Source organism: Rutidosis leptorrhynchoides, chromosome 1 (assembly GCF_046630445.1).
Source record: "Rutidosis leptorrhynchoides isolate AG116_Rl617_1_P2 chromosome 1, CSIRO_AGI_Rlap_v1, whole genome shotgun sequence".
Classification (NCBI taxonomy): Eukaryota; Viridiplantae; Streptophyta; class Magnoliopsida; order Asterales; family Asteraceae; genus Rutidosis; species Rutidosis leptorrhynchoides.
In genome coordinates, this window is record NC_092333.1 from 430,185,691 (window position 1) to 430,212,108 (window position 26,418).

Consider the following 26,418-nt stretch of genomic DNA (forward strand, 5'->3'; position numbering starts at 1 on the left):
CTATAAATTGTTGTATCCACTATCGTAACAACTAGTGGTGTGGGTTTATCTATTTAGAGTCAAAAACGTGTAATAGCTTTTAGTTTACCTCTTAGCTATATTCTAGGTAATCTGTATCAACCAACTATCATTTCGCCAAGGATTGTTGTGATTCTTTGTGATTCAATCAATAAAGAATAATTGTTGAAAATTACCTGTGAGTCTATTTAATTTACATGCTTGAATACTAATCGTGTTTAACTGTTAAGTTATTTAAAAGAAATTGTATTCACCTCCCCTCTACAATACTCCTGTTGTTATCAAGGGACTAACACCAAATGTAATACCCCGTCAGAATCCACTAACGGAATGTTAACTCATGGTCCCACAGTTCAGCGGTCACGCCCTCTATATGAGACGTTTCCGATAAGTATTCGCATTAAATACCAAATCAAAGTCATTTATTAAAGAAAATGTAACTGTAAAACGTTTGACATAAATGACTATTGTATATGAAACCAAAACATCTTGAAATAAAGTAGTTTAAATGCGAATGTTTGTTCTTGAAGTAAAAACCATAAATATGCTGGACGCCGTCCAGTTCTAGCAGCAAACAGCATAATAACTTCAGATAAGCGGAAGCACTACCTCTAAGTACCTGAGATGAAACATGCAAAATATCAACGAAAAATGTTGAGTGAAACTACAGGTTTAGTAAAACATTTCATGAGTTAGGCCACAAGATTTTCTTAGAAAACATCATAGGAAAAGTATACATTATCATGAGCACTTTATTATAAAGCTTTAACATTTGCGTGAGCCGAGCACACGTCTTTAGTTTACCCTATCATTGCGCTACACCGATCAAGTGTACGAGTAACAACAGAATAGACGCCTGTTATGTTTTAGGCGAGGTTTGTCAAACCTAACGGTACCGTCCCTATAAGTCGAGCTTACAAAGTAACTAATATAATCAAGCTAAGGGATTTTTGATCTGAACTCATATGAATATTCTTTGTAAGTTACTTTTTCCTAATATGTAAAACATTTGTAAAAAGCATGCATCTCATCCCTGTAAAATGTAGTAGGGACTGTAGACTCACCTTAGCAAAAGCACTTGTAATTTCTTAGCAAAACGTACGATTGTCGAACAATCTCGACTGAACAACGCAACCTAAATAAGTAAATCATCTTAAGTATACACTTATAGGTCAAACCATATCAACCCATAGTGTACACAAAGTCCTAGTGCTCAGACTGACTTAACGAACACGTAAAAGTTAACTAATCCAAGCAAGTCAACTAAAGTAAACCCTAAAGTCAACTCGGTCAAAGTGGTCAACTAAAGTCAAACATCTCAGTAGGTCATGAAAACATGATCAATAAGTCAAACCTAGGTGAAGTATCACTTTACAAGTCATAAATAAGCATATTGCACTTTTGCACCTTAAAGCATGCCATAGAAATTCGTACATCGTAGAAAGATCCAACTATAGCTCATAGCACATAAATCATAAAATCATGAAAAACTCCAGATCTTAACTACACTTAAAATTGATTCAAAAAAGTCCAGCCAAAGCCTCATATGATAAATAAAAGTCAGAAGTCAGAAGGGGTCTAATCATAGTTCATTACAGCAATTTCTGCCCGCGCGTCAGTTTTGAAATATTTCTCAGAAAATATAGAAAATAGATTTTGACGAACGGCCAATTGGTGTCATCTCAAAACATCTCGAAATTTTAGTGATAAAATAATCAGAAACATTTCTTTAGCCAATTTATACAATTTTGCATACCTTTACAGACCTTCCAGTTTCTTTCATCAAACAGACATATCATTTAGGCGAGCATAGATATCATGGTAAATCACGTTCTCGCAAGTTTGCATACAAATGAAACATGTCAAGTAGTATATAAAATAACATATTCCAGAAGATCAAAGTCTCAATGAATTCCTAGTTCACTCTAGAAATTTTTATGTAACTTTGAAAAATGATTCAGCTCACTTTAAAAACCAAATCATCGTTTTGACATAACGGGAGCATTACATAACCTTTTAACCTAATCTTAAGTCCAAATTGCATAACTTTTCATAAGGAATACAGTAGTACACTTTTTATAAGCTAAAACACAAGGAATGCAACTCAGAAAATTCGGATTACGGACAAAACCTAGTCAAATCTTCGATTAAGCATAACTTAAGCATACGATAACGAAATCACGCAAAATCGAAGTCTAAAATTAATAATTTTTCGATCTTTCTAATTAAAAATATTACAAGATCAGATCTCATGTCAATTAAATCAGATCAACAAGAAATAATTTTGTTTTTCGAACATACAAAGTTAATTACGCAATCAAACGATAAATAACAACACTGGACACCATTAATTGAGCACTAGACTTGATTACACTATGTAATTGAACAAAATTCGGATTTATAAAAACTAGGGTTAGCGTTTATACCTCAAACGATTAAATTGTTTATACTATTGCGTGTAGAACGATCAAAGGAACGTCTTTCGTGCACAGGTTTCTTCCAAAATCAATTTCTGAGGGTGGTGGTGGTTGTGTGATGGCTGACGGCCAAAGAGAGGGAGAGGGGAGGGGGTATCAGCGAAGAAAAGAAAATAATGAGGGTTCCTCAAGTGCTCTAGCCTTTTATATGTCGGGTTAGGGCCTTAATTTAATCTAACTAGCGACCCATTAATCAAAACTAGCCCACTAAGGGGGTTTGGGTAAGGGTTCGGCCGAATAGCCCTTTTAGGGGGTCTCGGGCTCAGTTTTCGTTAATTACTCATGTGCGCATGGTTCGTTTCGAGTGCCGTTAACCGTACCTGGTCTCCGGAACGTTAACTAGTCGTTGAAACAAAATCACCGGATTTAACTCATTAAATAAATAATAAATTAAATTAGTTTTTCTTAAAGTTAATAATTATTGAAAATAATTATTTCGTCGTTTTTCTGAGTTCCGTAAACTGAAAAGTTTTCTAGGCGATTAACTTAATCGTAACGTTTTCTAGCTATTTCACTTTCGAAATAAATTCATAAATTAATATAACCTATTAATTCAAGAATCTCTAATAAGCATGTATTTAATTCTATTAAACACACAAGTCTAAGTAACCACCATCACATACTTAACGGACAAGTAACGATAGTAAACGAAAAAAGTCGGGTTGTTACAGAAAGTAAAGCAGATAAAACCTAACATATACCTAACTGGTTGATATGACTTAATCCTAGGGCAACAATCAAATAAGAACATGCAATATGTTTGAGTCATACAGTCAAGGCACTAACTAGATCTTAACAGCTCCTAAGAGGTGTCTTTGGAATAGTCAATAGGCATACTAGGTCATTCATGTCTCAATTTCTAAGTTCCGTATCCTAAAAGTTCATTAGATGCCTCTCGGGAACTCCGGCCATACCGAGTTCATAGAATCTTCAGATACAGTATAACCAGGGGTCTTAATCCTTTGAAGCAGCTAAGTTCATATAGGTGGACAAGTCCTGATCACAACCTAGGTTGGTCAATCCTTAAGATGCTAGCATACAAATCTATCAGACTCACAGGTTCAGCATAACAACAGTAATCGTACTAAATTAACATAACTACGCTAACCCAAACTTCTATCTTGGCAACATACAGATTAATTAAGCTAACATGGTAATATCAGAACGCATTATTAAACATAAATGGTAAAAATACATGTTTAATACAAAAGACAAGCATTTTGGATAAAAACCTGAAAAGGCTGAAGAAATCTGCCTGAAATCGCAGGGAATCGCAGGGACTCGCCGGATATCCTTCGGAAAATAAAAGCTAAGCTAGCTACTACTAAAAACTAACTAAAAAGCATGAAAATATAAAGTGAAGTAAAAATTGAGTGTGTGTTGAAATGAATGGAAGAACCCCTTTAAATAGACTTGAATTTTTTCCTGCAAATGGCTGGCAAGCCGTTTGGCAGGCCGTTTGGCAAGCCCATATGCACTGGTCAGCCGTTTTGCTTGGGCGTTTGTGTGGGCCGTATGGCAGGCCGTTTTCCCTAATGGCAGGCCGTTTGGCAAGCCGTTTTCTCAGCTTGTTTCCTGGATCGTAACTTGATTTTCTTGTTCGTAATTTGTCTTTCACCGTTTTCGCTCTAGATTCTTCGTTTTAGCCCCGTTTTACTTGATTCTGTTTGCATTGCCTTTATAATTACTTAATCTACAAAATCAACCGACAAAGCGATTATTTTTCTGATAAAGCTTGAAACTTTATTGATTTAGGGCTCAATATCGGGGGTAAAAACGTGACTTTTTGGCCGACATCAACGATCAACAAAAGTGTTAAGTAAATCTACAGGTTTAAGTAAAACAGTTTATCATAGTTAGACCACAAGATTTAGTTAGAAACACTAAAAGTTATAAAACAGTTATGAGCACTTGAATATAAAGCTTTAACCCGCGGGTAGCTTAAATGCACTACACGTCTTCCTTTAGCCCATATTGCAAACGCTGATCAAGCATTCGGTAACAAAGTTATAAGCACCCTAGTTCGCTGAGTGAGGTTTGTCAAAACTACGGTACCGTCCTTATAATTCAAGCCTTACAAAGTAATTAATATATTCAAGCTAGAGGCTTTTGGATCAAACTCATAGTGTATGTTCAGTTTTTGTACTCATGTCTAATGCGTAAAACAGTTTAAAAATAACATGTTATCTCATCCCAAAAAGTAAAAGTGTATGGGACTGTAGACTCACCTTGTGTGCACTTGACAAATTCACAAGCAATAGTAGTCGAATTAAAACGACAAAGTATGCAACCTAAATGTACCATTTATAGTTACATTAGTTTTATTTCAAAAGACAGACTCACATTTCAGTTGCCCTATTGCTTAGACCGATGTAATCGTATTGTAAAAGTCAACTTAGAAGTCAACTAGTCAAGCAAGTCAACAAAAAGTCAAACTTGGTCAAAGTGGTCAACCTAGGTCAAATACATCAGTAGGTCATGCCAATGTTATCATAAAGTCAAACCAATGTCAACTTATAAGTATCACACATTCGTTTAGCCGATTAACGATTACTAGTTTAACTTTCTTATGTTTTCACGGCAATTATGCAATCAGACAAGCATAGTTCACAAATGATACATCAAGCAATTATGGAAAACTCCAGATCATTAGTCCATGTTATAATATTTCTAAAAAGACTAAGCACACTATCATACAGTTCCTAGAACTCACATAGCATGAAAAACAATCAAGTTCAATTTTTGTTTGCGCATCAGTTTTGTATTAATTCTAATTTATTCTAGAAAAATAACAATTAAGGAACGGACAATTGGAGATGACTCTAAACACTCCAAATTATCAGTGGTAAAATAATAAAAGAAATCTATGTAGCCAATTTGTACAGTTTTGACCAACTTTTAGGACCTCCTGATTTAGACAGAATTCAGGCATTCGGTTTCGGCATGCATGTAACACATAGCAAACAAAGCATTCAAAGCTTGACATACAAACAAGATATGCTAATTAATATGTATACTAAAACATACCTGAAGCAAAAAGTCCAATTCAACACCTACTTCATGCTAGACATATATTGGTGCAAAATAGACAGATTCGTTTCTATTCACGTAGTCATTTTCGGGGTCGAATATACGAATATCTAGAAACATTTAGCATATGAAGTCTGCATAAATTATCAAGTACTAATCATGAAATTTACAGAATACAAAATCTTGATCATCAAAAAGCACGTTAAATGGTCGTTTGGTCCATGAACAAATTTCTAGTCAACACGTTGTAGCACGAACATTCGAATAATCATAAATCGACCTTTACAAATCCGTTTACTATGATATCCTAGTTCATTTTATGTGTTTTTCAATTCTATATCCATATAACATCATTTCATAATCCAATTCATAACACATAAATTGAAGTTTTGTTTTGTTGCATAATTACATATTGAAACTTCAAACGAGCATAACTTAGGCTATACTAAACGAAATCATGCGATTCAAGCGAGAAAATTCAATAATTTTTCGATTTCTATCCATCCAAACACTTTGAAAATACAGAAAACAAATTTAAAAAACCAGTATCATAGCTATTCAATTCATTTTAAAACCCTAACTCGCAAACCAGACAAAATAACGACTAGTTACATACACGATCGCGACCAATTGAGCAATAGAACATCTAAATCAACATACTAACAATAAAAATCAGATTTATATATATCTAGGGTTAGCAATTATACCTCAAATGAGCAATCAATCGACAATACTAGATGTAGAACGACGCGTAGAACAACTTTGATGTTCAGGGTTTTGTCTAAAATTGAGGTTATGATGCTGGTATGGTTATGGTGATGTGCGACGGTCACAAGAGGGAGGAGGGAGCAAAAACATTCGACCAAAATTTGGTTATGGGGAAGTCTCAGTGTTTAATTTTCTATTTAAGGCTAGTCTTTAGGGCCTAATTTAATCACTAATCAAATATAAGCCCAAAATTTAGTCCATAAGGGGTGTGTGGGGTGGGTTCAGTCGTAGGGTAGCCCAAAGGGGTGTCCAGGGCTCGTTTTGCTTACTAGTGTTCAAGTAGTGGTTCGTTTCGAGTGTCGTTAACCGTACCGTTTTCCCGGAACGTTAATCGATCGTTAAAAAGCAACCCGCCGGGTTTAATTCATTAATATTAATTAAGTTTTTTTATTAAAAGTAATAATTAAAAGTAATAATTATTTTATCAAAAATCAGACGTTTCGCAGTCTCGGGAGACCTCAGTTACAGTTTTTAAAACCATATCGTATTCTCAGTATTTCAAAATATAAAATAAGTTTTTCAGCTAATATAATCATATATTATTTATGTTAGTTCATCATGAACTCAATTATGCATTTAAATAAATTAAATACACGAATCGAAAGTAATCACCGTTAAATACTTAACGGACACTTAACAAGATTAGCGAAAAAAGCTAGGGTATTACAAATTGACTCAAGGTGAAACATGAATCTATCTCTCCAAGTTTCATGTTCATCTTCATCAAACTTGGGTAGTTTATTGGTAGAACTAGTTTCGAGATAGGCTGTGTTGCTGTAAGCGACCATTTGAGAATTTAGTTCCAAGATATCAAATTATCAAGACTGAATCTCTGATACCCGATGTTGGTCCAGAGTTAACAACGAGAAGTTTGTAGTGGGGGGTGAATACAATTCTTTTTGTCAATTAGATTAATTTACCAGATAAACATTTAATTAACATATAATTAAATCAGAGTCATATGTAATTTTCAACGATTTTCTTTTCTTAAAATTATCTCAAAGAATCACAGTTATCCTTGGCGGAATAGATAACCGGTTGATACAGATTACACATAGATAGCTTTCGAACGAATGAAGCTTATACATGGTCTGGACTCTATCGATTTAATACCCACACCACTAATTTATATAATTGTGATTTCAACTATTTGTAGGAGTCCTAATAACCATGTAATCGATCTGTTGTCCACTGGTACAAAGAATGTTTGTACTCAGCCGACAAATGTGGCAGAAATCACATGAATCCACTTTCCTTCTTCGATAGCTTATTGTAGGAACACCTCTTTAGACATTCGAATTGATTAAACAAATAGAATGTTGGGTTCCCTAGGCATTGACAAAGCAATAACAATGAACTGCACATGGGTTAAGCTTCTGCATTCCACTGTTATCTTGTAAGTTTACTTATTAGCCGCTGACACATGTCCTTCTCTGTTCAACTTCTTCTTCGATGACAGTTGAATAGTGTCAATTGAGGTACACAACACTAGAAACCATCATGCTTGTAATGGAACATTATTTGCCTAAGTGTTGTGTGCTGCTCCAGCCCCTGTTAGTTCTTCAGTTATTGTTCCTTCACTTGTTTCTCTTGCTGGTTCTACATATATCCTATGCTGGTCATTAAGTAACCTTGAATATTTAACTATCTTGTGCTAATAGTGAAGGCAACATACTAAAACACTTAACCACATCATACAATGTTGTTTGGAAATAAATAAACTTATGCTGGCCTACACATTACTACTAGTGTTTATAATCATGTTTTGTCATAATTAAATCCTAAATTCAGTAGGGGACTAAACGAAAAAAGAAAGTGTGAGACGCTATGTAAATGGTAGAATCAAATTTCCATAGGTTTTAAACCCACCCAAAGTTCAATTTAGGTTCTAAGCGGCAGTCAAGTCGCCAATAAATTGAAAATTGATGTTGACTCGATAAATATAGCCATAAAGTTCAAGTCGTTTACCTTAAGTCTTTTAATTAGTTACAAATAATATAATTACACATCAATTCCTGAAAAAAATACTTGCATTTAACCACAATATCCCAAGAAATGAACCTTTCTTACTCTAAATAGTTTAAGGTATTAAAGTTATTTTAAGTTTGTACTTGATATCTCTAAAATTATACATATTTTACACCCCATATATATATATATATATATATATATATATATATATATATATATATATATATATATATATATATATATATATATATATATATATATCTTATTTATCTATTTATTTATTAAAATTTCAGTCATTAAGATAAAATTTATACTTAATTTGGAATGTTTGAGTTTTAGGTCTTAAATTATAGAAAGAATTAAAAAACACATAGAAAACAGAAGAAATCTCAAATATTGGAATGAAAGCCGACGACTAAAGTAGGAAAAACCGCCAGTAATTAAGCTGAATGAAGAATGTTCTAGATTATGAAGTGACTTGGAGATCAAGGAGATTGATGTTAGAGTCACTGGATATACTCAATTAAAACCGCCAGTTATGGTGTCTAATTCTGTATGCTTGAAGCCAAAGTCGTTGAATATAAGGAAATAGAATCCGAGTCTGATATAAAGTATAAGGAACCGCCAACTATATTCTTAAAAGACGACGGCTATTGAGCCAATTATGAAAATTCGTGGCTTCAAGTTACTTGTGATCAAGAAACGCGTTCTGGATAGTGACGGATTACAAGAGCTGCCGGCTATATCTACTACAGCCGCCGATATGATGTTGAATCACATCAACTATAAATAGAGGTGAATTTTCTTGTTTCGATATAGAGTTTTAGTTTGTAGTTTTTAGAGATAGGTTACGAATTATTACAAATTTTAGTTTTCTATATCAAAGTTAAGTTTCTTTTGTTTTTGGGTTGAAGAATCTATTCTACTTGGTTTTCAAGTCCATTCAAGATTCATTGGCACAATTCTTTATTTTTTGCTATTTAATTCTTAAAGGTATGTTTACTTTATTACTTTCATATATTTTATTTAGTTGTAATTGCTTAGTTATGGGCTAAAACCCTAAAACACATGCTTGATCAATGTAATACCTAATGATAATTGAATATATTAGTGAAATTAATAAACTAACTTTAATCAGCTTCGGTTTATGGTATTCCTAGTCGCCGCCTACAGAGACTAAACTGACAGCTTTATTTTTAAAATTATAAACAGTTATTAATTATTAAATGATAAGATGAATTTAAACTTTATTCAGTGTATTTTGTTTGTTACAGCCGGCGGCTGTAGTAAACATAGCCACCGGCTATTATGATTTAATTATGGAATTCTACAGAATTTTAACTTTGCTGTTAAGTTAAATTCTGGACAACATTAAGGTTTAAAGCTTAATTATTTACCACTGTTTGATTAATTATATTTATAATTAATTAACTAATTATATTTTTGAACAGGAGATCACTAAGAATACTCTTATTATTGGAACTAAATTATTGATCGATCATTTGTAAACTAGGGATGTTGAGAGGATTACTTGATACTAAAATACAATTGAATTAATGGTGAGAATTATGGTTATTCACTATAATTAGGTTTAATTAATCAAATTAAACTATTTATTAAGTCTTAAGTGTTAAGTTAATTTATACGTCTTAACTAGGATTAACCTGATCACTTAGTCTCAAGTTAAGATATTTAAAGGTCCATTTATCGATGTTAATATAAACTATACAAATAAAAATGAAATTTGAATCAGGGTATGAAAACGTTCAAACATGTGTATTTAAATATTAGTGTTTAATTAATTATTTTATTACAACTATTTATTGCTCTTAGTTAGTTTTTATCTTTTGTAATTATCGTCTTTATTTAGTTTACAAGTACAAACTCAAAAATTTCTAAATAAACTTAAATTGAAAACACCCCTCTCTTGGAACGATACATGATTTACTGTTTACTATACTGCATTTAATCGGGTTTTGTTGCTCGATAGAGTGTTTTAGTGATTAGTAATTTAGAATTTATAAGTATAAAAGTTATTGCAAATAAGCACCTCAACTAAACACACTTTCATACATCAAACTTTTTGGTCCCGCTGCCGGTGAGTGGTGTTAAAATTTATTGAGTTTTTAAATAGCTAATTCATGAAACCTTTTTCTTGTAGATCACCTAAAGGCTTCAAGACAAGGACATGGAAATTCCATAATTCCTCCTTGTTGGGGGAAAATGTGGATTTATACTTAACAATTATATTAATTTTAACGCATAACAATAAGTGTTTTGATGATGACACATGCACAAAACTAGAATTGATGATAGACATCTTGATAAAAATATAAAAGTTTACTAATCCACACCTACTCTAGTAAAAGACCGAAACCAAACAAAGCTTAGAATTAAAGCATAAGCTTCACGGTTCGGTACAAGGTCGACCGCAGGTCAGACCATGGAATCCTGCACCCTGGTTTGTGAAACCATGAGTGCACGGTTGAATCCACGGTCAATCGTGGGTCGACCGCAGAAGGTTCTGTCTGAATTTACTACAAATTTAGTTTGACCACTTTGGGGCTTCTGTAATTTATGAATCTTATTTAAACATTCTTAGAATAGTTGCCTAATTCATATCCAAAAGAGTTTTGGACACTAGAACGCTAATCTTTGTTAATCATACCTAATAACACCTTAATGATGATTTAACCTTGATTAAGGATAACACATAAGTGTTACATGAAAACATGTACTCGTAAAATGTATTTAGACATACTTAGGATGGTCATCAAGTCCCAACTAAGAGTTGCTCCTTCCTTGTACATGTGTTGGACATTAATGTATACTTATACATTAATCTTGCAAATGCCACTTTGTAAGTAAAACTTACATAGCCTTGGTTCAATGCTATGTCATCACTAAATGTTTAATCCTATATTAATTAGGGATCTCTTGCTTGTCATTACATTAATATTACTTTACTACTTGCTATTAATACATGAGTATTATTTGACTATGTGCTAAATGTTAACTTGCTAGTAGTTAACTAATATATATGTATGAACTTTGTCTTGCTATGTGTTACAAGTTGAGAAACCATACACTTGTATTTTGACAACTTCAATATATGCTACTTGGATAACAATTAAAGAGTCATAATCTAGTGATCTTAAAAGGATGAAAATCACTAACGATGAAAAACCATTAACACACGTAGGATTTGCCTAAGTGTAGAAACAAGTTTAAGAATGATTCATACTTGATTAATTTGATGTCTTATAACATTTTTAATTGATATTACTTGTTTAAATTGTTAAGACATCATGAACACACTTAATTAATTCACAAATAAGCTTAAAGATGAATATTAATGTGCTTTGTGATTACGTGGGTTATTGTCATCAATGACATGTTGACCAATCAATAGGACTTTAGCAAATGTGTTGATTACAATGAAACAATTATGACCAAATTGAGATTGCATCAAACGATTATCATGACTTGTATCCAAAAATGTTAGACTTACCACTTTGAACATGAAAAGTCACAATCACGGTTCGGTCCATGGTCGACCGAAGGTCAGACCGTGGAACCCTGCACCCTGGTTTGTGAAACCATGAGTACACGGTCGACTCCACGGTCAATCGTGGGTCGACCGCAGAAGGTTCTGTCCGAATTTTCTACAAATTTAGTTTGACCACTTTGGGGCTTCTATAATTTATGAATCTTGTTTAAACATTCTTAGAATAGTTGCCTAATTCATATCCAAAAGAGTTTTGGTCACTAGAACGCTAATCTTGGTTAATCACAACTAATAACACCTTAATGATGATTTAACCTTGATTAAGGATAACACATAAGTGTTACATGAAAACATGTACTCATAAAATGTATTTAGACATACATAGGATGGTCATCAAGTCCCAACCAAGAGTTGCTCCTTCCTTGTACATGTTTTGGTCATTAATGTATACTTATACATTATCTTGCAAATGCCACTTTGAAAGTAAAACTTACATACCCTTGGTTCAATGCTATGTCATCACTATATGTTTAATCCTATATTAATTAGGGATCTCTTGCTAGTCATTACATGAATATTACTTTACTACTTGCTATTAATACATGAGTATTATTTGACTATGTGCTAATGCCAACTTGCTAGTAGTTACATAATATATATGTATGAACTTTGTCTTGCTATGTGTTACAAGTTGGGAAACCATAAACTTGTATTTTGACAACTTCAATATATGCTACTTGGATAACAATTAAAGAGTCATAATCTAGTGATCCTAAAAGGATGAAAATCACTAACGATGAAAAACCTTTAACACACATAGGATTTGCCTAAGTGTAGAAACAAGTTTAAGAATGATTCAGACTTGATTAATTTGATTTCTTATAACATGCTTAATTGATATTACTTGTTTAAATTGTTAAGACATCATGAACACACTTAATTAATTCACAAATAAGCTTAAAGATGAATATTAATGTGCTTTGTGATTACGTGGGTTATTGTCATCAATGACATGTTGACCAACCAATAGGACTTTAGCAAATGTGTTCATTAAAATGAAACGATTATGACCAAATTGAGATTGCATTAAATGATTATCATGACTTGTATCCAAGAATGTTAGACTTACCCCTTTGAACATGACAAGTCACTATCAAGGAAATACATCCAAGGTAAATGAACATTTAATGCATATAGTACTTGTATAGGATGTTGGGTATCTTTTGCAGGTATTAAATGAAGTAAAGAGTCCAAAGATTTGAGTTTAAAACTGATTCAAACGGCTATAACAACGGATAAATGTTTTGGATTATACCGCGTGCGGTCGACCCAAAGTCGACAGTGGCTTGAGCCGCAGCAACGGCTAGCTTTTTTATCTCTCCATATAAATAGCAAGACTTGGAGAATTTGGAAGACTTGACCCTCTTGCATGCTTCAACTCAAAATCATTAGAGAATCACATGACCATAACTCACATACATGTGTTTGTGATTAGCAAGAGAAGTTCTATAATCTCATAGATTGTAGAAGGGAGTTGTAAATTTACTATCAAATTACTATCTTTGTGAGTTTACTTATTGTTACTTATTGTTGTAATAATTCTTGGAATTGTCTTAGGATTGTCATCACTAGAAATGGTGAGTCTGGTACTTTGTAATTAGAAGCATCAGCTAGCTTAGTTATATTCTTCCTTAAAGGGAACTAGAAAGTTGATTAATTCCATTGGGGATTAATACTTGTCCAAGGTGAAGACAAATTGATCTAAGTTAGAGGTAATCTTTCAAAGGGATAGAAGGATTAGGTTTGTTGTCTACAAAGGAGTACAAGGCTTGTAAATCGGATCTCTACCGGATTTGGAGAAAGAGGCTTAGCGAAGAAAAACTCCCGATTAGTGAATCAGACAGTGGTTTAAGGTGAATTAGTTAACATCCAGCCGAACCATTATAAATCCTTATCTTTATGTTCTTTATTTTACATTTCGTATTACTACAAACATAAACACTACACACATTGGGTTTGAGTTGATTAAGTTGATCAAGGATTATTCAAATCTTGTTGATCATCGAAATAGTTTTAAAAATCATATTAAGTAACTATTCATCCCCCTCTGGTTATTTTCAATTGGTATCAGAGCGCTTGCTCGAACCTTTGCTCTAAAAATGTTTTTGATTGTGTCAAAAACCATTTGGTGCAAAAACCCAAGTCAAAAGTTCTTGGGATCAACTCAAACAATGGCATACCTTGAAGGAATGGCTAGAGAAGCACCAATGTTTGATAGAAAGGATGTCTATGTGTGGAAAATAAGCTTCGAAAACTATGTTAAATCAAAGGATTATGACATGTGGAGGATCATCAAGGGAGGAAACCTTGTTCCTCAAGAATCTTCAAATAGAGTGCACTCAACATTCCAAAATGATGAAGTAGTAAACAAAGTGCTAAAGAAATTTAATGCTATATCACTACTTTATAGAGTTCTACCAAGTGAAGAAACGATTAAAATGCTTTCTTGTGAAAGTGCAAAGGAATGTTGGGATACACTATGTCCTCAAGTTGAAGAAGCCTCAAGTTGCTTGAAGAAGCATGGGTTCAAGGAGGAGTTAACAAGACATGAATGTCTTGGTGGGATTTGGTTAGATACTCAAGATGGAGATGAAGATGAAGACTTTTGTCTCATGGCTTCAAGATACTCTCCAAGTCACGATGCACGTAGTGAAGATGAGATTGAATCTTGCTTTCAAGACGAAAAATGCGAGAACTCAAGCGTTCAAAGAAATGAGGTACATTATTCTATCCTTCTAATTATAAAGAATTGCTAGATGAATACAAAGCGGTAAAATTTGTGTATACTAGAAGTTGTGAAAAAGTAAAATTGTTGGAAAAAGAATTAAAAAAGGTTAATCAACTCAACAAACTTATAATTGATGAAAAAAATTATTTTAAAAGGTCTTTAAATGACAAAAATTGTTTTAAAGACAAAAAATTTTGAAATCTCGTCACAACACTAGTAGGCACAAACAAAGTACTCTAAGTCCAACGTCAATTATTAGGAAAGTTGAAAACTTAGGAAGGTTAAACGAATCTAGCAATTCAATGGGAGGGATAAGTCAAGAGTTGGTTAACCTTAGAATCAATGAAAATCAATGATCAAACAATAAGGAAAAAGGATTGTGCATTTAAAACTTAATGTGTCTTAAGAATATTAATCAATGTGTCACTATTACACATCCTCAAAGTAATTATAAAGGATACTCAATGTGATTATGCTTAGTTTAGGAATGAATGCTTACTTGAAAAGATTGCATGCTAGATGTAGATCAAAGTGCCTTATGTGTACAATATAGTATATGCGTCTCTCTCTCTCTCTCTCTCTATATATATATATATATATATATATATATATATATATATATATATATATATATATATATATATATATGAGGATTATTCAAATGAATCCAACTTTTAAGTTGAGATTCAAGGGACCAATCAAAGTGCGACATGTGGCGCGGTGATTTCATGTGATTGAAAAAAAATTAAATTTATTTTTTTTAAATATATTTTTTTATTTTCGTTGAAAATTTTTTTTCAATTTTTTCAATCACATGTGATTCAATTTGACATGCAGTAAATCACATGTGATTCTGCATGTCAATCACATGTGATTGTAAAATCCAATCAAATGTGATTCTGCATGTCAAATTCAATCACATGTGATTGTAAAATCTCAATTACATGTGATTAGATTTGACATGCTAAATTTTTTTAAAACTTTTTTTAAGAATTCAAAAAAAAAAAAAATTTCGTAATTTTTTTTAATCACATGTGATTGTTGTGCTCTGATTGGTCCGTTGAATTTCATGCAAAATATTGGATTCAAGGGATATATATATATATATATATATATATATATATATATATATATATATATATATATATATATATATAGTGAAAGGATCTATAGAGAACTTAGGTAGGGAGAGAACTCAGAGCACCAAAGAGTTTAGTAGATGGGTTTAGAATTGGGGTTTAGAAATTAGGGTTTAGAAATTAGAGTTTAGATTGAGTTTTTAACACGAACGGTTTAGAGTTTAGGGTTTAGGGTTTACGGGTTTTGGGTTTAGGGACTAAACCCAAAACCCTAAACTCTAAATCGGGCTAAATTTTAAATAAAAAAAAATTTTTAAAAAAAAAAATCGAAAATTTTTTCCCAAAATTTTTTTTTTTTTAAAAAAAAGTTTTCCACGTTAGCAGACTGACTGCCACATCAGCACAGACTGACCCAAAACCCGTAAACCCTAAACTCTAAATCGGGCTAAATTTTAAAAAAAAAAAATTTCAAAAAAAAGTCGAAAATTTTTTCCCAGAAATTTAAAAAAAAAAAAAAAAAGTTTTCCACGTCAGCAGACTGACTGCCACTTCAGCACAGACTGACACGTGGCTCAGTCTGCGATGATGTGGCAGTCAGTCTGCTGACGTGGCAGTCAGACTGCTGACGTCAGCATGCTGACGTGGAAAACTTTAAAAAAAAATTCAATAAAAACTTTTTTCGAAATTTTTATTTTTATTTTTTTTGAATTTTTTTGTTCAAAGAATAGGTGTATATAGTAAGTACATGTACATTAATATGTGAGTTCTCTCCCTACCTAAGTTCTCCATGAATCCTCACCCTATATATATATATATATATATATATATATATATATATGAGCACTAATAAAACCATGAGAGATTATTTGTAAAATAGCTCCATTTAGTCTCGTATCGGTTATAGAAGCAATTCCTATAAGTATGAAACCCATATGAGATACGGAGGAAAAGGCTATTTTTTTTCTTTTTTTTAAATTACGTTGGCCGAGGGATGTTGAAGCTGCATAGATTATTTGTATTGTGCCTACTATCACCAACAAGGGTGATTTTATAGGTTATTTTTGTGTTTGACTTGCTAAAATTAAAACCTAACCCCAATGACCCATTTATAAGCTGTGAATGGGTAAATTTGCCACCTACAATATTGCCCTATACTATATAGTTTTGAAAAAAATCAAGAAGGATATACTCGAGTATGTTGTTCTTCTTTGAGGAAAGGATGATCAGAATTTGCATTGGAGTCTCTCATACACTTCTCAAAATTATTCAAGTCACGCCTTACATAAACATTTATATTACAAGTAGTATTCAAGTTTCATTTTACATAAATCAAAGAGCCTGAAACAGTAACCTAAAGAACGGATAATACGATCAGCACATTTGTTGTTGTACTTTCTTTCATGGGGCACCTAATTTGAAAATCAATAACATAGTCCCACCAAACTCATGGCTATCTTGTCTTATGTGCTACTTTAAACACGCATAGCTTCCGATACAACATCCTCTTCAGGTGTATCCATAGTTTTCAATGATTCGTTAGTGTCTTTCGCTACAAGAACCGCAAAATCACCAGCATTTTCGGTATTCAATACCTTCAATGCTAAAAATCAATCTGGATACGAAAACAATACTACAAATTAGTCGTTAATCTCAAAAGAAGTAAACACACCTAAAATGCACCAATATATAGTGTTCCCATAAATTAACAAACATGATAAACATCCAACATATAACAGGGAAAAAAAACATACAAACAATAAAGGACTAAATTCAATTAAATAAAATAGCAGTAAGGATTAACCTTAGCCAGTTTGTAAGAGAATATATAAAGATTAATATGGTGGATAATATTATTGTCGGTCTATGAAGAGTCATCAATTGGTAAAAGGCACGTGTCAATTAAATGAATCAGGGAGGTGATCCGTACACCACCTCTATTTTGCCATACACCACTAAATAAATTTTTTGGACATTTTTACCCTTCATTTTGTTCACCACCAACTCTCCTTAACTTCCCAAAGGAAGGGTAAAATTGTCTAAATAATTATTTTGGTGGTGTATGGCAAAAATAAGGTGGTGTACGGATCAACTCCCTATCGTGAAAAGGAAGCTAGCTGCAGCAGGAGAGATATTTTTGTAAAGGAAACCCAGTAAAAGTACAATAGTACCCCTGCTACAGTAACAAAAACCTTCCTTATATATATATATATATATATATATATATATATATATATATATATATATATATATATATATATATATTGGTAGGATCAATGGAGAAGTAACCAATTGGGGGGAAACGGGGGAGCATATTTTTTTTTCATTTTTTGAAAAAAAAATTTCACGAACATTATAGATTTGATGAAAATATGAACATCTAAAAAAGACATTTTGTGATAACTGTTTTTATTTTGGCGGAAAAACGCTCGAATAAATAATATATAGCAATTATCGTGTTTATCGAGCGTATTTTGAAGGTTTAGAAATTAGAGTTTAGATATTAGGGTTTAGAAATTTAGGGTTTAGGGTTTAGATTTAGGATTTAGATTGAGTTTTTAACACGAACGGTTTAGAGTTTAGGGTTTGGAGTTTAGGGACTAAACCCAAAACACTAAACCCTAAACTCTAAATCGGGCTAAATTTTGACAAAAAGTACTTCACAAAACATGGAAAAACGTTCGAAGATTAACATTCTTAATGATCAATATTATCTTGAATGTTATTTTTGTCTATCGTTTTCCCGCCTAAATAATAACACTCATTACGAAGTGTATTTTCGTGTGATCTTGATGCCTGAAAAAAATTCGAATAAACGAAAAAAAAAAAAAATTTGCTTCCCCCTGTTTTCCCCCAATTGGTTACTTCACCATTGATCATATATATATATATATATATATATATATATATATATATATATATACGTGTCATTGATGATGAAACATCAGTTGGATGTGATCATACAATGTTTAGGGAAAGAAAACTTATCCTCAAGTATTCTAAAGAACGAGAAAATTGCCAAAACGCACTCGATTTAAAGAAACCTCCATCTGAAGCTGCGCGGTCGAACAACGGCCGACCGTATGCTCAACCGTACAGCATTCCCCCTCCACTGCCGAACCCAAGGTTGACCGCAGATCGACCGACGGGTCCAGACAGCTTTTTATTCTAATTTGTAGCTCTCATTCTTCATTCTATACAAAACCAATTTCACTCATTTTCTACCACGGTTCAAGACCTCAAACCGCACGCTGAAGAATTTGCTCTCACTCACTCTTAATCTTCACTCTCGGTAAGATTAATCTATAAATCTTCTTCACTCAATTGTGTCGGTATGATGAAATCTTCAAACATTGTTTGAAGAAACCCTAATTAGGAAACTTTGACTTTAAAATTGATGCTAATCGATGTTCTCATGAAAACTTCTAAAACCTTTAAAATCATGATTAACGATGTATCAATTCAAGTTACGAATTCTAGGGTTCATCATACAACTGGATTATGTTTTCATAAGTTCATTGTTCACATGGTTCAAACACATTGTCACTAATGAAGAGTAATAATTAATGTAGAAAATGGTAACATCAAAACACTTGTGTATTGATGAAAATTAAGCTTGCAAAACACTTACACATGTAGACATTATGAAAATCAGTATTAATCTAAAGTGCAAATGCATTATCACCAAAAGAATGTGAGAATGTGAAGAATGTTAACATTAACACACTAGGTATTGATGATAACCAAGTTTGAAAATCATTGTCATGTATGAACGTTATGAAAATAAGCATTCATACACTTGCTAACACGTTTCCACCATATAAGGGTGAGAATGTGAAGGAAGTTAACATCAAAACACTCTTGTGCTTTTGATTAAGTAAGTTTGCAAAACATTGATTACACAATTGAGTCATTTGTACGTACACTTGAATTAAGTTGAAGTGTTATTGTATAGAAAATGGCAAGAACTAGAGATGCGGAATCAAGAGACAAAGGGATCTACAGTCCACTCAAAAGTGTGAAAGCGCAAATTGCCTATAATAAGAAATCGATTAGTTCCAGAAAAATCATAGAAGGAAGGATGGTAAACTGTAAAGCATTTCCTGAAGCAGTTGAAAAATTCACTCATCTGGGACTAACTTCATTCCTTCTCTTAGAAGGACTGGTTTATCATGAACTCGTAAGAGAATTTTATGCCAACTTTAGTTTTGAAAATGACAAAGTGATATTTCATCTTCGTAAGCGATGGCATGAACTTACCCTTGAGCAGTTTGTCATAATCTTGTGTGTTCCTACTGTTGGGCTTTGCTTCTACAGTAGGAGACACAAGCTGGAAAATTTGCCTGAGTACATAACGGCAACCGATGTTCTGAATCATTTCTGCAAATCAGACGCTGACCACTCAGAGATTCTTGCTCACGGATTTATGAGAAGGGATCTATTATTTAAATTCAAGATTTGGAAGAATATAATAGATCACAACATCTACTGTAAAAGAGGAAATCATGCAAATATTCATGCCACACAAATATTTGTCATGTGGGCTATTATGTTTGATCAAACCATCAATATAGAATTCCCTACGGCCTCAAGAATGAACAAGGTGCTCACAGAATCGACAAGGGGACTTCCCTAGGGTATACATCTCAACTTGCTGTGTGATCATTTCAAGGTCACCCATCACATCTCACATACTCCGTCTCTTGAACCTATCAACAAACTCAATACTCTCAGAAGTAACCATCAATCCGGAACGTCTCGCAAGAGACACGAAGCTCGGGTAGCGACTCAGAAGAAATTTGACAGATACGACCCTGGTGAGGCATCTGGAGAAAAGGAAATTACTTCTGAAAGCGAGAAGGAAAACATGGAGGAAAACTATCAAGAATTCCTGAACATGAACCGAAATGCAAGGGTTGACAAGATTCTTGAGAAAGAAGTGAAGCTCAAAAAGACCAATTCCAAGCTCATGAAAGCCATGAAAGATATGGCAGAAGCACTTTCATGCAAAAGAGTGTAAGAAGCATGATTTAGACATATGTTTTATGAAACTTATGCTTGTGAAACTTGTGTTTAAATTTGATGCCTGAACAAATGTTTGTTTGATTATTATGTGATAATTATGTGTTTATGGTAAACTATAACAATCGAAAAAGATCAAACAAATCAAAACTGACCATGCACGGCTGACCCTGCATATGACCGCAGACTGAACCGTAGACAGTCTGTCGAGTTTTGTCTAATTCCTTAAGGTTGATTTGAATGCTCAATAAAGTCTCAAATAGAAATTGAAGTACTGAGATGCAATCAATTCAACTACACTAAACTTGAGAAAAAGCATTAAAGTTTCATAATATCCACAACTCTCCATAAGACTTACGTATCTAAGCAAACCAACTCATCACCATTCAAACCTAATCCTAAAAGATGAGATCCATAGCAGAGGGAAGAGAAATTCTTACTCATCATTTATCAACCTACTATCTTGCTAACATTCTCAAACAACTCATATGGGATAGCTTTCATGATGACATTTTTAGCCTCAATATCACCCTGAGCCCACTCACGTTTGTATCCAGAAAGTTCATATACTGGAATTAGTAGATTGGTTTCTGGATGAAATTCAGTAACTGGTCCATCTTTCAAAAAAGCCCAAATGTACTTTTCCTTCTCACCCTTGTATTCTATGTATTGAGTGATACGATAGAGCCACTGGTTATACTTGCCATTAAAAAATATAGGTGGTCTGGAATCGAATCCAATATCAAAGTATCTTGAGTAGTCATTTTGACAAAATTTGAGGTAGATTCGGTAAATGATTCCGTAACTCACAAAATCCCAGAATCAGAATCAAATCTGACAACAAACTAGTTTGTTGTCAGATACGGGTTCGGTACTGTAGCAGATTCGCGTTCGATAACAGTTTCGGTACTGTAGCAGATTCGGGTTCGGTAACTATTTCGGTAAACTAGATATGTAAAGAATCACAATTAGAATGATTTGAATGCTAAAACTTGAACTGGATTTGGTAACCTTTCTGCAAAAGGAAGCAAGTTAGTAACAATTAAAATTCAAATCAATCGAATGTGAACTGAATGTCAACTGTATCAGTTGATACACCGAATCTAAGTCTAAAACTTAGAAAACTTATTGAAACTTTGATGAAACCACTTGAATTAGCTGCTTATGATCAAACCTAATGTGACTGAATCACAAACACACCACAGTTAGCAACACCTTAACAGAATTTCTGATATGAAGGAGATTTGGTGAGACAGTTGAAATACCGAATGAGAATTAAATCACCAAAAATTGATGAATCAATGAAATCAAACTGTCAGATAGTTGCCTAATCACCTCACGAACACAACTAAATTCCCTGATCTTCAATTGAACACAGAAACAAGTTGAATTAACCGAATATTAGAGTTTTACACGAACTCTACAAATTAGCTTGATTCTTCATAATTGATGTTGTAAAGCTGTTATGATGATCGAAAAACTTTCTTATGTATCTAATAAGCCTTCGCTGAGTTTTTCAAACAAATATGAACGTCAGATAATCAAATTCGGGCTTGCTGAATCTGATTTAAACTAACCGAATTTGTTCAGAACTTGAATTTTTCAATCTCTGGATCGATATAGTGATGTAGTATCACTTCCTGGAAGCTCTGATACCAAATAAAAGGTCAGATCATGATGAGAAATGCAGAAATCAAAGATAGAATGAGATTTGGGTGAACAATAAACTTTATTCGATATTAGAGAGAGTTTCGGTATCACAGAATTCCACAGCTTCTTAAACTCGATTATTGAAATGGCTATCTAATTAGGACTACTAAGGTTCCTTATATAGCCCTCTTCTAAGGAACCATCTAATAAACTTGTTTCACAATAACACTATCTAACTTTAGGGTCATAACAACTAATGCCATACTCGATATATCCAAAATTAGGTTTAGGTGAACTAACTCCTACAAAAATGTCAATTTGTCTAGCCGATAGTTGAAACGACTCGTTCATATTACTATAAAAGCGGTACGTTATTCATTGGTCCCATAGCGAGGTATTTGACCTCTATATGATACTTTTTAGAAAATATTGCATTCGTTTCATAAAAAAACACACCCTTATTGTACATAATGCATGTTTTAAACAAGTGGACGATTATTTAAGAAATAATCCCCATAATACATCGGTTTCCAAATACTACACACATGACATAACATTCAAATATAATACATGACAAAGGTTTTATTGAATGCAACACTTCATTTAAACAAAAGCACGAGACTCTATGCACAGCTTGCTCAGATAATGCAACAGTGGAAGACTTTCTTAAGGACCTGAGAATAAACATGCTTAAACAGTCAACACAAAGGTTGGTGAGATATATAGGTTTAAAGATAGCATCGATATAAATATAGACCACAAGATTTCATAGTTATAAATATTTCAATAAAGATATTCTATAAGTTGTTGAGCTCTTCGGTAACCATACTTAACCATAAATGTAGCATATTCCCTTTATTATGAAATCTCCCTACACTGTACCAAGTGTAGTAAAAATGAAGTACTATGCAACCATTTACGATACTAGAGCAACTAGCCCGGTTGGGGTTGTCAAACCTGATAGATCTATCAATAGGATTCGCGCTTACATGTTCTTACAACATGTAAATATTAGTTACCAAGCTATTAGGGAAGATATGCAAAGTGGTACAACTCAACGTAGAATATATTTTAAGTACTTGTGTCTATGGCGTAAAACATAAAATACATGTATTCTCATCCCAAAATATTTTTAGAGTTTAAAAATGGGACTATATACTCACAGTAGTAAAAGTATATTAATAATAAGTTTTCAGCTTATTAAAAATATGGCTGTCGTCCTTGGATTCACGAACCTATAACAATAATAATGATTCAGATAATAATACGATATGTGAATAAAATAAAACAAGTTCATAGAATATTTATATATTAATTTTTAATATTTTTATGTTAGTAGTCCTTTGTTAGTAGTCCAAAATAGTCCTAAATGTCCAACAGTCCAATAATCGGTATATATATACTCTTAGAATTACCCCATGACGCATTGTATACGTATTGTCTTTGCATCAACCCAGAGACGTATTGTATAGGTATTGTCTTAGAATTTATCAAAACGTATTGTATACTTATTGTCTTAGGATTTATCAAAATGTATTGTATACTTATTGTCATGGAATGTACCAAGATTATTATATATATATATATATATATATATATATATATATATATATATATATATATATATATATATACAATATTGGAATTAACTAAGATTATAATATTTTGTTATACTAATGATAACATGTCCAAATATATATAGGAAAAGTTAGCAAGGATATGGTTAATATAGTTTTTTTACAATATAAATTTCGTCCATACAACGTTAATTTTAGCAGATTTTGTCTTGCTCGCCAAATATTCATTACAACTCCGTTTAAAGTGAATCAAATTGATATGGTTTCATAATGAACTGTAGTATTTAGAACTAAACTGAAAAAGTAGTGGTTTATAGTCAGAGTTACAGGTTACAAGTCATATTTGAAAGAGGTAGTCATTTCCGTCGAAAAACCACATCTTGATGACCATTTTGAAAAACATACTTCCACTTTGAGTTTAACCATGATTTTTGGATATAGTTTTATGTTCATAAGAAATATCATTTTCTCAGAAGAACAACTTTTAAATCAAAGCTTATCGTAGTTTTTAATTATCTAACCCAAAACAGCCCCCGGTTTTACTACGACAGCGTATGTCCGGTTTTACGGTGTTCTTCGTATTTACAGGTTTTAAATTATTAAGTTAGCATATCATATAGATATAGAACATGTGTTTAGTGGATTTTAAAAGTAATGTTAGAAGGATTAACTTTGTTTGCGAACAAGTTTAGAATTAACTAAACTATGTTCTAGTGATTACAAGTTTAAATCTTCGAATAAGGTAGTTATATATATGAATCGATTGATGTTATCAATGTCATTACTACCTCAAGTATAGTAGGTAAACCTACTAGAAATGATGATAAAATAATTTGAGCTTCAAAGGATCTTTGATGGCTTGGAAGTTCTTGAAGCAGAATCATGACACGAAAATAAGTTCAAGTAAGATTACTACTTGATTTAAGGTAGTTATGTTTATAGGAATTAAACCAAAGCTTGGATATGATTATTACCTTGATTAAGAATGAAAATTTACTGAGACTAGATGGAAGTTCTTGATCTTTAATGAGTTGTTAGATTGGATTAAAAAGATTGGAAGTAATCTTGCAACTTCTTGATTCTAGGTTGTTTTTATGATGATTAAAGCTTGTAATTGAAGCTAAATGATGGGGAAAATACTTGAAGATGATCAAGTATGAAGTTAGGAGTATTTTTAGAGAGAATTGGGAGTATAAGTATTAGAAAATGGAATGAAGAAATGGTGTGTATGCATAAAAACGTTTTTAGTTTATAAAGAAAGAAAAGATTCCTAATTTTGTTTTCTTGCTAAATAATTCATGTCACTTGACAAATGGTTGTTTTTATATATTACTTAATCATTTAAGGCTGCTAAGGAGCAGATTTGTATTGGTATATACCAATAGTAAATACATCTAGAAACTGGGTATAATACGAGTGCAAATACCGAGCGAATACGAGTAGAATTCTTGATGAATACAAATGGGAATACAATTTTGATTATTTTTGTTAAGTAAGAGTGTTTTGATATATGTATTGAAGTCCTTCAAGTGTGTATTAATACATCTTAATACACTATATATATATACATTTTAACTGAGTCGTTAAATCATCATTAGTTGTTACATGTAAGTGTTGTTTCGAAACCTTTAAGTTAACGACCTTGTTAAATGTAATTAATCCCATTGTTATTATATCTAATGGGATGTTAAATTGTTATATTATCATGATAACATAGTGTGTTAATATATCTTAATACGATATATAAATATTAAGACGTTATTACAACGATAATCGTTACGTATATATCGTTTCGAAATCCTTAAGTTAGTAGTCTCATTTTATGTATATAATTTATTGTTAATATACTTAATGAGATACTTAATTATCATTTCATCATGTTAAATATATATATAAGTTCATATATATATTATCATGTTATTTACAAGTTATAACGTTCGTGAATCATCGGACAAGTTGGGTGGTCACACGTTTACATAAAATTCGTTTCAATTAATCAAGTCTTAAAAAGTTTGATTGCTTAATATGTTGGAAACATTTAATCATGTAAATATTAATATTGTTCAATATATAATCATGGAAAAATCCAGGTCATGACAGTACCTACCCGTTAAATAAATTTCATCCCGAAATTTGAAGTAATACCTATTCAATGGGCGGTGTTTGTAAACAGCTGTGGATATTTCTATTTCATCTGGTCCTCTTTTTCCCAAGTGAACTCAGGACCTCTTCGAGAATTTCAACGAACCCTAACTATAGGTATATTGCTTTGCTTGGCCGTTTGACTTCACGATCCATGCTTTCGATAGGCTCTTCTATAAAATGCAGTTTCTCGTCGATTTGGATTTCTTCAAGAGGAACAGTGAGGTCTTCTTTTGCAAGGCATTTCCTTAGGTTCGAGACGTGAAAGGTATTGTGTACTCCAGCAAGTTATTGTGGTAGCTTAAGTCGATAAACCACCAGTCCAATACGTTCGATGATCTTGAATGGTCCTACGTATCTTGGGTTCAATTTACCCCTCTTACCAAAGTGT